The 11,746-nt window shown below is 44.9% G+C and overlaps 1 protein-coding gene across 2 annotated transcripts in view; it reads right to left on the reverse strand.

The window, feature by feature from the left end:
* LOC131880565 (inactive tyrosine-protein kinase transmembrane receptor ROR1-like) overlaps window positions 1-8,943 on the reverse strand; it is a 34,050-nt gene extending 25,107 nt beyond the window's left edge. For both annotated transcript variants that reach the window (XM_059227231.1, XM_059227232.1), the window contains exon 1: window positions 8,647-8,943. The gene's annotated coding sequence lies outside the window, so the exon portion shown is untranslated. The remainder of the gene's footprint in view (window positions 1-8,646) is intronic.
* Between the last annotated feature and the right edge of the window lie 2,803 nt (window positions 8,944-11,746).

Here is an 11,746-nt window from a genome sequence, read left to right on the forward strand (position 1 = left end):
AAAAGACCCCGGTTATTTCAAGTAATTCGAGTCTTGGACGATTATTAGCTTTTGGATAAGAAGATTTCATGAAAAAAACCTCACTTGTAAAAAACTGCTTCAAATTTTGACAGTAATTTTAAATCTTTGTTCGAGCGAGATCATGAAGCTTACATACGTACATTCAAACTGAAACCAACCTTCCCTGATCATGGGAATCCTTGCTATGTAAAAAGGATTTTTTGTTCGGGATTCTAATATGAGCCTTTTTTTGATCGAGAGAAAAACTCACGAGACTCGAGTGATTTGCTTACGACTCGTCTCCAAACATCTCTACAACATGTTCTCTCGTCGCCATTCCTATCCTTGGCCCTCCGTGACAAAAAGGAGCTCATTGGTCTCGATCCAAGATTCCAATACGTCTTGGTCTTGGTCCCTCTTGATTGGGGTTCGTTCGTTCCATCGTTCCTTCGTCGTCCTCAATTTGTTCAAAGTGGATTGAAAATTGCTTTTTGCCAACGACGCTCTCAGAAGCTCTTTCTCGCTCTTATTGAAGTGGGTGCCACGCTTGAAACAGTCGAGGTTGAAAAATCACCCTCAATGAGTTGGGACAATATCCCATTCGTAACTCCGATATAAATTCGACAAACTATCTTGAGTATGGCACACCTTCTATAGATTCTAGGGCGTAAATTGAGGACTGGTTATCGTGAAGTCAGTTGCGACTCTTTGTTGATCGTGTTGAACTAACGTTTGGGGTGAATGAAACCGACGACGACAACGGGAGGAGCCGATGCGGGATCCAGAAATAAGCTGGAATTGGGCATGAACTCGAATCGTCTAGCTTGGCATGTCCCAAAAAATCTGCCAGTAACCATCCGATAGCATCAGGGATGGACAAGACAGCCCCAGCGAGGCACTACAAAGCCAAGCCAGTCTCGTGTTGTTTCAGAATCCATGAAGACGAAAACGCCTCAAGGACCAATTACTCTCTCTGATGAAGCGATCTACACAACCTGCCATCACCGAGACTCGGAGAATTCAAAAATCGTCTGGGAGTGGAAGATGATGATGATCTACATTAATTTGTCATAGATCCAAGGGCTCCTTTGGGCACTTCGACATTTCATCCTGCTCTCCTGAGAGAGATGGAGTGGATCGCCATTTATTGATCTGTCACTCTGCGCGATTCGCTTTCAAAATGAGAGAGGCCTGAGCATCTAGGCCCAAGAAAATAGGTTCATCATCGTGCTTCATGTCTTGAGTGGCAGACCAAGCCACTTGGGCTCTCGTGATCGCGTCGACAGCAAATCATTATCATCAACATCAACATCAAGCAGGCGACGGACGAGCTATCACCGTCATCATCATCATCATCATCATTACAAGTATCTCGCTCCTTACAGCAGCAGACTACCTTCCGTACGCACCGGGTGCGGCACCTGAATGAAGACAATCTCGATTGGGTTGCGGACCTGAATTCCAAGGGACACCCTGTGTAAATCGGAGCTATTCCCCGAGACGACGAGAAACAAATCAGCTCACTTTTCGTGGTCGAAAACACCATTATATGATTTGCAATGTTTGGGCTGGTTGGTTGTTTGGTAGATTGGTGTGGCATTGATGGAGCAATTACGCTCTGGGTTCGAAGAAGCACATTTCTGGAGGGCATTTCTGTTCTCGCTAGCTTTCTGGGAGGATCCGCTAGATTCAGAGATGGAAAGGTCAACTCTTCCAAGGCATTTACTATTGGAACAATATGCATCGGGATCTCAATTCTGCTTGCCAAATTATCGCATTTGCTGGCAGAAAGACGCTCACAATACCGGGTAACACTTGCCCTTCGATCCGATCACGATCCTTTTTCTCGAAACACATTTTTGATTTCGAAACAACCGGGTTATAGGGCTAGTTTGTGCAACGGAACGGTATCGTTAGGATCGAGTTCATGAAAAATGGGATGACTACTCTCTTCAAATATCTTCATAGTATGAAGCGCGAGAATCTCGCTGAGTCGACTTGGCACCCAAGAATGATTTATAATCGAAATTGTGTGCAATTAATGGGTGCTGAATAAAAATGTATGATTCCCAAGCGAGCCGAGCTCGTCGGAATGCAAGAAGATGGCGAGGAAGCATCGGCAGATCAAGCTGAACGTGGTTTGCATCGCCTTGTGATATGAAAATGATTTCCATTGATACCTTTTAACTGGCACGATGAGAGCTCTTGCGGATTCGATGGCCATTCCGGGCATGGACTACAGCCACCCTGGGATGAACACGTTCTCCAAGACTTCTGATCAACTCAAACTTCTGGGTCGAAAGGGCCTTAATTAAAAATAGAGTGATTCTCTTCAGAAGAAAACTGACACCTTGTCACGCAAACCCACGAGACCATGTTGAAACCATCATCTGGTTGAAAAGCAATCGGGTGATTAGCGTCAGAGTCGAACATTCCCAATAAAAGCATCCACCCTCCCACAGTCCCAAAAGCAGCCCCACATTCCAGGTCAACAGTCATCCTAGAGGGTAAGTAGATAGGTAGGTAGGTAGGTAGGTAGGTAGGTAGAGGTGAGCCCCAATGGTTCGGAGAATTTGCTCACATCAAAGCACGACTTGAGAGATCACACGAAAGGCAAAGCAGGAGCTCGGAGTCCTGGGTGGATGGATCATTTTGGATCCCTCTTCTCCACTCGTTGTTTTCTTCGTAAACCTATCTCGTATCTTCTGTATGCATGTATGTACAGTACAGTGGAGTGCTTACGGAATGTACGTACTCTTGCACCCGTGGTGGATTGGATGCTGGCAAGATGTACGGACAAAATGTCAGGAGCCCGCCTGAGTCTGAGTGAGCCCGCCTCGCTTCGTCGAATCCAACGAGCCAACCCCGATTCAAATCAGGTTCTATTTTTTCACGAATTTTCACTCCCCGCTGCGCGAATCGAGAATACTATTGCCGTCGTGGTAAGTGGTTGGCCATTTTGCATTCAAAACCATTTGCAAGTGAAGAAAGAGCTACATTGCCTGCTCCTCTGCTCCTCTGCTCCTCTGCTCCTCCTCCTTGTCTTCCTTGGATAAACGCCTTCATGGCACATTAATTTGCATATTTTAATAAGTAATGTGCAATCCGACTGAGGATGGTCATAGTCGGGATGGCTCGTTTTCGGCGGCCGAGAGTTGTTTATGTTTGATCAACAATTGTCTCGAAAGTAAACGAGTGTGACCAAATTAGGACATGAAGTTGAGCGACGAAAAAGACTCGATTTCACGCCAAGTTCTCCACGCTCCATATTTTGAGAGGCTTATCAAACAAATCTTGATGGGCGCTATTTGAGTTTTCGTGGAGGTGCTCTCATTCTTAAACGAGATCATGCATATGATCTTTTTCCCTGATTTTTTTTCTTCTCGTCTTTTTCCAACCACTTTCCAGGATATCTCCGCCTCAACATCGTTGCTGTGTATCTATGTAGACTTGGTTAAAGCGCAAAGCTAGAGGTCAGATTGTCAATTCATTAATTAAACAGCACTAGTCTCTCAGAGGTCCTTTTTTTCTCCTTCAAATTTATAGGTTTGCTTGAGATGTAAATCAAGATGGCAATCCGAATGTCATTCCTGTGGTCTTTGACGGAAACAACAGGTAAAAAATAGACAAAAAGTCAGCGGGGCGTGCAAGAACCTTCAACCTCGAGCTTCTCAAGTGGACTCGAGATAAAAATCCAGTACAATTTGGGGTGAATGTGGGGGGATAACTTCTCCAGTGCGTACAAAAATTACATCCATGGTTGGGAGAGCAACCCAACCAGTCTCACTCACTCTCTAACAAGATGATGGTTGGACCATTGGCGTTACATACACAGGAGCGAGCTCCTTGACCATGAGGACAGATCGAAATCTTGATCATTCGTTCCAGAAACGAACTGCCCCATGAAAGACAATACCACCATCAAACTGCTCGGGATCTTTCTCGAGATTCCTCGGGTATTCTCGCTGCAGATGTAATAGTATGCTTTGGGATTTCTCCTGCAAGTTAGAAGATCTCCATTTCGAGGCTTCAAAAAGAGAAGCGGAGTAAAATGAGGATGCTGAGAGTTATCTTGGATGGATAAACACTTGATGAACTAAATATCCGTTGATGTGGCATTCAGTCTAAGGCTCAGCCGAGATTAGAGTCAAATCGTATTGACAGTTGGTAATTTTTTCTCGCCATTTAATTTCCTGGCCCTGATCTCGAGTCAGTGAGTGAGTGAGTGACTGAGAGATGGAGGGATGGAGAATCGAAGGAAAGTGGGTGAGAAGCACAAGAAGCCAAAAGGCACACAAGTGTTCTGACATTATCGTAATTCAATCACTTGGCAATCACAACAACATTTACTTAATAACATGAGGGATGTGTCAGTCAATGTTCCACTTAGAAAAAAGGGCTCTCCAGAACAGTTGTCTGTTGGTTCCATCATTTTTTTCCTGACACGTGAGCACAATCAAAACAGGCCACAAACGACAACGATATATAGGCCTCAACTGGACTAGACCAAGCTCTAAAATGCTGTTATTGTGCCGTGAATATTTGGCAGTGCTGAAAAAAGGCTCTTAGGAGGAGAAGCGAGTCAGATGTAAAAGTGAGAAAAAGATTAGCTTCCTCGACAACGGCATTTGGTCTTGATTCAGTGCGGCTGTCTACTTTATCACTTACTTCATGGACCAGATAAGACCTGTCAATCACGATGAACAACNCCCCCCCCCAAGTGTAAACACTAACCAGCACAGCTACATAGATAACTACTAACTAACTCTCAGGTATTAGGTCTTACGTACGTCTCAGGTCTCAGGTCTTAGACTCATATGTGTCTGTGCACTTGAGCAAACACTTGCAGTCGGCTCGCAAATATGCCAAGCGAACGGTCAAGTGGGTCTGGAAAGTGAAGATCTTCACTTCCCACAACACTGACCGGCCTGTCTGTTGGTGGCCTATTCTTGAAAATACCCTCAAGACCCTGGCCACGACATATTTCCCAATTTCACCCCTCGTGATTGTGGAATGTTGATCGAGCTACTGCTACTGGCTTCGTTGTGGGTTGTTATATCGTCTTCTATGAATGAAGAGGAGGGTCGCCTCAATGATGTTTACAATAATAATCACAGGTGACGAGCACTCTCAAGTCTCAAGGGGTCGTGGGGCGGGTGGGTTCTTGAAATTTCAAAACTTGAAGGGTGAAACAACGTCCAGATTTGAAGGAAGAAGGCAGAACGAACTGGGATGAGAACACGAGAAGAAGCTGTCTAATGGAGACGTTGATTCCGGAGCAAATAAAACTTTTACTGCCGGTTTTAATTGACTTCGAAGAGTGAGACAGACAATTATGTGGTCCAGAACTGGTACTCGTCTAGTTGTATAATGATACGAAAAACATGCATTCAAATTCACTTGATCCACCGAGAAGTTGGTCTACGTAGTTAGCCTTTAAAGACTAGACCAGACTCAGGCTCATTATCACCGGGGTTTTTTTACGCGGTGCGTTGTGACAACCAGAATTTACGAGGCCAATGAAACAGACTACATTTCGGCCCATTAAAAGGAATGTCCAAGAATTCATCCGGCTGGCTGATTGGATGCCGACACAAAAACCAAGATGACTTTTGATTGTTCGGGGACACCCAAAAAGTTGGTATTGAATTACAACGATTCGAATGACGAGCCAGCCCACCCAAGAAAAAAAACTTAGGATTGGGTTGAAAATCCAGCCACACCCATTCAACAGTTGGCAGGCAGGCCGGCAGGGTCCTTTCAAATTCAAATTTTAGCCTTTTGAAATGTCATTTCCACTCTTTCCCTGTCCACCATCCTCCGTCCACTCCATGAGCCAAACACAATCACACCGAGATAAACTGACACACCATCTCCTCCTTATTGAGCAAAGAAGCGCTGTTGGGTCATTGGCCAATATGATTGACAGTTTTTCTAATAGCACAAAACATATTGATATCAATCAGGAGGGACCCCCACACAATCAGAGTTCTCTTCAACAATTTGTAACTCGCACTCTAGGGGTTCAAAGGGCGTCGTCCATGCTCCCATTAGAGAGCTCTACTCCAGAGTGCGTACGTACACTCAATACAATCCGTCTGTCAGTTGAGAAAAGGTGGCGAGGGCGTAGATTGAATTTGCATGGAAATCATCCCTCCCACGATTGGTTAACCGGACTCTGACATGAATTTTCCACCCAAGCGAACAGTCCCTTTGCCTCTCGGCTTCAAAGGCAAAAAGTAGTAAAAGTGTTAATCCAAGGATGGGCAGGGAGTCGGTTGCCTGGCATTGTGAGTTATTGACATACGTAAACATAATATTTGTCCAGTCCTCACTGCGAGATAAGCCATAAATCACGGACAAGCAGGTATTAAGGCTGTAGTAGGTAACGACACCGCTGATCCAGATAATTACAGACAGGCAGACATGGGTGTTAATAACCTCAGACTCATGCGACTCTTCTGGACAAACACAACGGCATTCCGGAGATTAGGCCTGAAGCCTAACAGATGACAATTTGGCTTTTTTTTATATACTTTGTTGGTAAAGATGAGGCTTATTGCAGTGAGCTTCATAGATGTGAAACGGTTGTCGGTGAAGCATAAAATGAGAATCCGGACACAAAGGAAGACATTACAGGGCTAAAATTTGCGCCAAGAAAGTCCGATTGAGAGCGGGCGAATCACGAGAATGATGATCGCAATGCTTGATGGTTGGCGTTCTGGTTCGTTACCTCGTATCAAAATCACATTCGTTAGCTTTTTTTGGAAATGCTCACAAAAGTGCAGTGAGTGAATGGTGGCGGTGGTTTTGGTGCCAGAGTCAAAAGCAAAAGAACCTGGCCAACAAACACAATGCCAAAAAAAAGAGAGCAATCTCTTCAGTTTTTCTTCACACTCGAGTTCCACTCAGGTTCAAAACAAGTATCGTACTCGATACAGAGCTAAGACACACGACATAAAAGCCATATATGATAAAATACGTTTCCTATCTCGCTCCAATCACATTCTGATGAAATCTTAATACTACCCGGGGTCGTTTAGTATTGGCCTCGATTCGATTGGAAATCGATCGGCGGATTTGGCAATCACTTTTCTCACCCTGAAGGAGACCAGATACACTACACAAAGAGAGCGATAATTCTCAGTAGGTTGGTTTTTTATGTCTCATAATACGAGCCGATTTCCCTCTGGGGCCATGGTCCTTTTCTCTGCAATACAGTATAGATGGCTTCGTCAATTGGAAGGATAATTTGAACACTCTTTACAGCTTCCTTCCAGAAAGAAACAAAAATATCCGGCACTGCCGCCCCAGCCAATGCTGTTTTATGTATGACCTAGTATTCCCAATAACCGGTGGAAATTTTCAGTTCATTCAATCAGAAAAGAGTTTCGAGACAAAAAAAACCTGACTTCCCAAAATCATTTATTCATATTTAAGTCGACATTCGACATTCCGGGCCTCTTTCACACACGCAAGCACACGCACCGATCAAATTGAGGCCAGTTTGAGAAGCCTTTTTGTGTCTAGCCGTCAATTTGTCCGAATCCAGTTCTGTCTTCCAGATATATTATTCCTCGCGGGTTCAGATGAGAGTCAAAGATTGACAATACAGGCCGCACTCCTTCCTGAGCAATAAGTATATGAATAACTAAGCCATGATTGGGTGTATTAAAGCCATGTTTGCATAGAAACCCAAACTGAAAACTGCTTCTGTTGGTGTCGAAAGTGGTTTCAAAGCAAGAGGAGGAGGAGGAGGAGGTTGTTGTTATTGTTGTTCATGTGTTGAGCTAAGCATGCCTTAATTGATAGCCATTATTTTCCCATTATTTTGGTTGGCCCCACTTTTTAATGCTGACTTCTCCATCCAGGGCACCTCTTCGTCGACCGAGTCCTTTGGGCCCACTTTGCCAAATAACGTAAATGTTCTAGGGAGAAAAATTGAGTCGGAACCAACAAAGAGCTCACGCGAACAACCTACTTGTAGGGCTGTGGGTATTTTTTGCAGTGGGTATTTTTTGCAGTGGCTATTTTTCTTATGGTTTAAAGACAAGCACGGACCGGAATCTATATTTGAATTGGTATTCAAGGGAAACCATTTATGGCTTGGAATGAAGAGTCATGGGGATGAGTGCCATTCGTCGAACCTCGGGAGGCCAGTCCAAAAACTTCTTCGAGACAAAGACGGCATTCTTAAAAACACAGCTCAGAGGATCCAAAATTGGCAATATGAATGATGAAATTTACGGCCACCTTACTTTATGGTTTCACCGAACAAACGAATTTTCGGCGTGGAGGGTGCCAGTAAAAAAAAGTAGGGTTTTTTTTCGCCTTGTCTCGGATTTTGCTGATTCTAAACCAGTGGTGCATAGTGGGTCTGGAAGTTGGCCAAAGGATTTCGAGTAGTCCTTTCAAGTAGCCTTTGTTATTGTCTGGTGATTCTCAATGACCTTTCTTTTCTGTATCTGTGTGTGTCTCGCTTTCTATTGGTTGCTAGCCTTCATGGCCTTTGTGAACAGGGAGTTGGAGATCATCTAAATTCAACGAGAAACAATTCCACTTCCTCTCTTCCAGAAGCACCACCACTTCTTGATCCATTCCATTAATTCTCAACAACCGTCTAGCTAACCTTGGCAATGGTCTTACCTTGGATTTCGTTGGTTTTAAAAAAAGTCGCGACGAGATTCAAGAACTTCTCAAGCACACAAGCACAAACTGGTCGCAAACTCACTCAAAATTGAGGTCCAGTCCAGACTGACACTCAGTGTAACCACAAACTCAAAGCGATTGATTGCTAGAACTGCCTCATAAAAGCCGAATCCTCAATGCACGAACGTGGTAAGAGACCTTTTGTATGAATCCAAAACTCGGCACCATTTGCATTTCTCGTGGACACACTCACCGCTAGATTCTCGAACTGACTGATTTGCGGTCTCCTCCGTTTTGTATTTTCTTTGGCCGAGAGGACGCGTGCTCGCGCGGACGAGATCGAGGTTGCGCGACGAGCGCCCCGTTCAGAGGCTGCCTTACAATTGACGCTCGAGTCACGCGTTCGAGGGGTTCGAGGCGTCCGGGATGCGCCCTCTCCGTCCCTCCCTCCCTTAGGGCCTCCCTACGGTAAAAGAAGGTTTCGTCGAGGAATGCCCTGGAGAGAACGATGAGGCCTTCACGAGGGATGGAAATGGCCTTCTTTGTGTGTTATAGATGAGATGCTCTGGAGGTCTCCGCTCACTGAGAATGTACATATACGAGAGAGAAATGTCTCTTTTACCCGCAAATTGTGGTCGTAAATGTCATCATATTTTGGCATTTTCTCCTTCCATCACCCCCTCGCAAGACCTGGTCCGCAGTGGGCCGAACGAGTGAATATGAAGTGTTTTACGACTTTGGAAAACGAGTCGGGTGAGGAGGATGTCTGAACCCAAGGAGAAGATAATCACAACATAATCTGATCATAATGGCTTCAGAAGCCTATCTAAGAAGAAATTGTACCAATCTTTTTGCCCTTCAAAAGGGCCTGTCTGCCTCTGACACACTCTCGCACACTTTGGGGGTAAAAAATGTGTGCTTGCAAATCTCTGCTTGCAGAGCTTGGCTGGCTGGCTCACTCACTTGGAGTGGTGGCCTTGGACTTGAGGGTCTTAGGAGCACCCGAATGAAGGCAGAGGGGTTCATTGCCTTTTCAGGCTCCGGGAGAAATTGGACCAAGGGATTGGCTGGCAGACCCTGCCCTGACACATAAATTGATTTTCATGCACTTTTCCCGGTTCGCAATGAGCAAGCTAGTCTGAGTAGACACGTAGACAGTACTACCTGCCTTACGGAGATCCCGAGCCAAATCCCAACATGAATGAGCATGAAGCACATCATTCTCAAGATGGCGATATTGATTTTGTGCAAATTCAACACCCCTGAGCTCCCTAGTTCACCCTCCTCCCCTTTCCTTGATAGTCTCGTGTGCATTTTCCATCGTCTCCCAACTAACTCCGTATCCCCCCCTCCTTCGTCCGCCATTTCCCTCGGTTTTCCCTTCATTGGCTTTCATGCAAAGTTCTCGCCATGTTCCCCCTTTGCCTTCGATCTTTCTCTTGGAAAAGCAGGCTGCATAAATTATATGTATCGAATCACAAATGTCGTGCAACATGTTTGGTCTCTCCTCAACTCAAGGCGAGACTTGAGGGGAGTCTTTGCACACAATTCAGTGCCTGATGTTTGTGTGGTGGCCGTTCGCTAAAAAAACAGGTGTTTTCACGTTCTCAAAAACAACAAGCCAATTTGACGGGCCATACTTCGCAATTCAAGGGAAAGTGGCCTGACAAAGATATTTCATTGAGACATTCGATATTCCTCTTTAAGCCATTTAAAGACAGTGGATCTTGGACTTAAAGCGCGCATAACTACAGATTTGAAACTTTGGGGGGACTTGAGCTTGAAACCAGAGTTCTAGTCCAAGTGTGAGACGACGGGTGGGTGACTACGAGTGTACAGAGCATTTGTTCATACAGTACTAGTCGTTTTATTATGTGGATAATTAATTTATTAGGTGTCATAAAAGATCTGTCAAACATTTACGACTCTGGCAAGCCAAACACAACCCCTTCTATTCTCCAACTCTCCAGCCAATTGACAGACATCCCACTAGCAGCACATATTAAACTAAATCGAACAAAAAACCGGGGATAGATTTGAACCGTTCATAAATCTGGATGGAGACACACACACACAAAGAAACATCCTTGTTGTTGTCCTCGCTTTGCATCTTTTTTTTGGTTCTTAGATCAGGTAGTAAACGTACTTCCAAAAAGCTCTCTATGTTCTGAATGTCTTGAAACATGACATTTGAGCATATCTAACCCCTTTATGCGATATGGCCTCATTGTAGAATGAGGAATGGTGGGAAGAAAACTAACCCTTCCTCCCCCCCACATTGCCCCGTGTATAGGGCTATGGGTGTGCTCATGTGTGTGAGGGTGTGAGGGTGTGAGGGTGTGTAGATAGGTTCAAGTTGGGTTGTGCTTGAGGCGCCAGATGTGTGAGTGAGCAAAGGGTAAAATTTGGTGCTCCATTGGATTTTCTTGGCCGTGTTGTGAACTTTTTTCATTATTGCATTTGGAGCCGAGGAGAAGGGTGAGAGAGAAAGAAGGCTGTATGGTTTGGACGAACGAAGATTGGTGGTTTGGCCAAGGAAGCAGAGAGAGTCAGAGCGGTGTTGGTTGGTTCGTTGGTTGGTTGGTTGGTCGCCTCCAATTCTTCACTCATCACTTGTCTGCACTTTGGCACCCACTCTCGCCATCATCAGCACCAAACGGCAAACTACTGGTCAAATTTGACACTAATAAAATAGGACGAGACATAAGATCAATACTTGGAATCATGCACACGCTTGTTTTGTAATGCTTGGAGAGGGGGGAGAACTTGGATTGTCTTGACGATGTTGTTTTGCCTTTGAGGTCTTCATTGTTGTAGGTTTGGGGCCCCGGCTATCAATTCATATTTTCAGTGGAGTCGTGAGATTTTCTCTAGAGTCCAATCTTGGTTGGACCACAAAAATGAAGATATCTTCCGGGCACACAAAAAAGTTCCAAAGAGAAAGGAGCTTTGGTGTGTCCAACGACAAAGAGCACAGGGATGGATGAAACAACGGGATCCTGGAGTAAAAAAATATTGACTCAATTTACCGGATCCAAATTGGATTTGGTAGCTTTCCAGACAGGCCCCTCATCAACCTGGGATGGGAACAGTGGCG

This window comes from Tigriopus californicus, chromosome 5, assembly GCF_007210705.1.
Source record: "Tigriopus californicus strain San Diego chromosome 5, Tcal_SD_v2.1, whole genome shotgun sequence".
Classification (NCBI taxonomy): Eukaryota; Metazoa; Arthropoda; class Copepoda; order Harpacticoida; family Harpacticidae; genus Tigriopus; species Tigriopus californicus.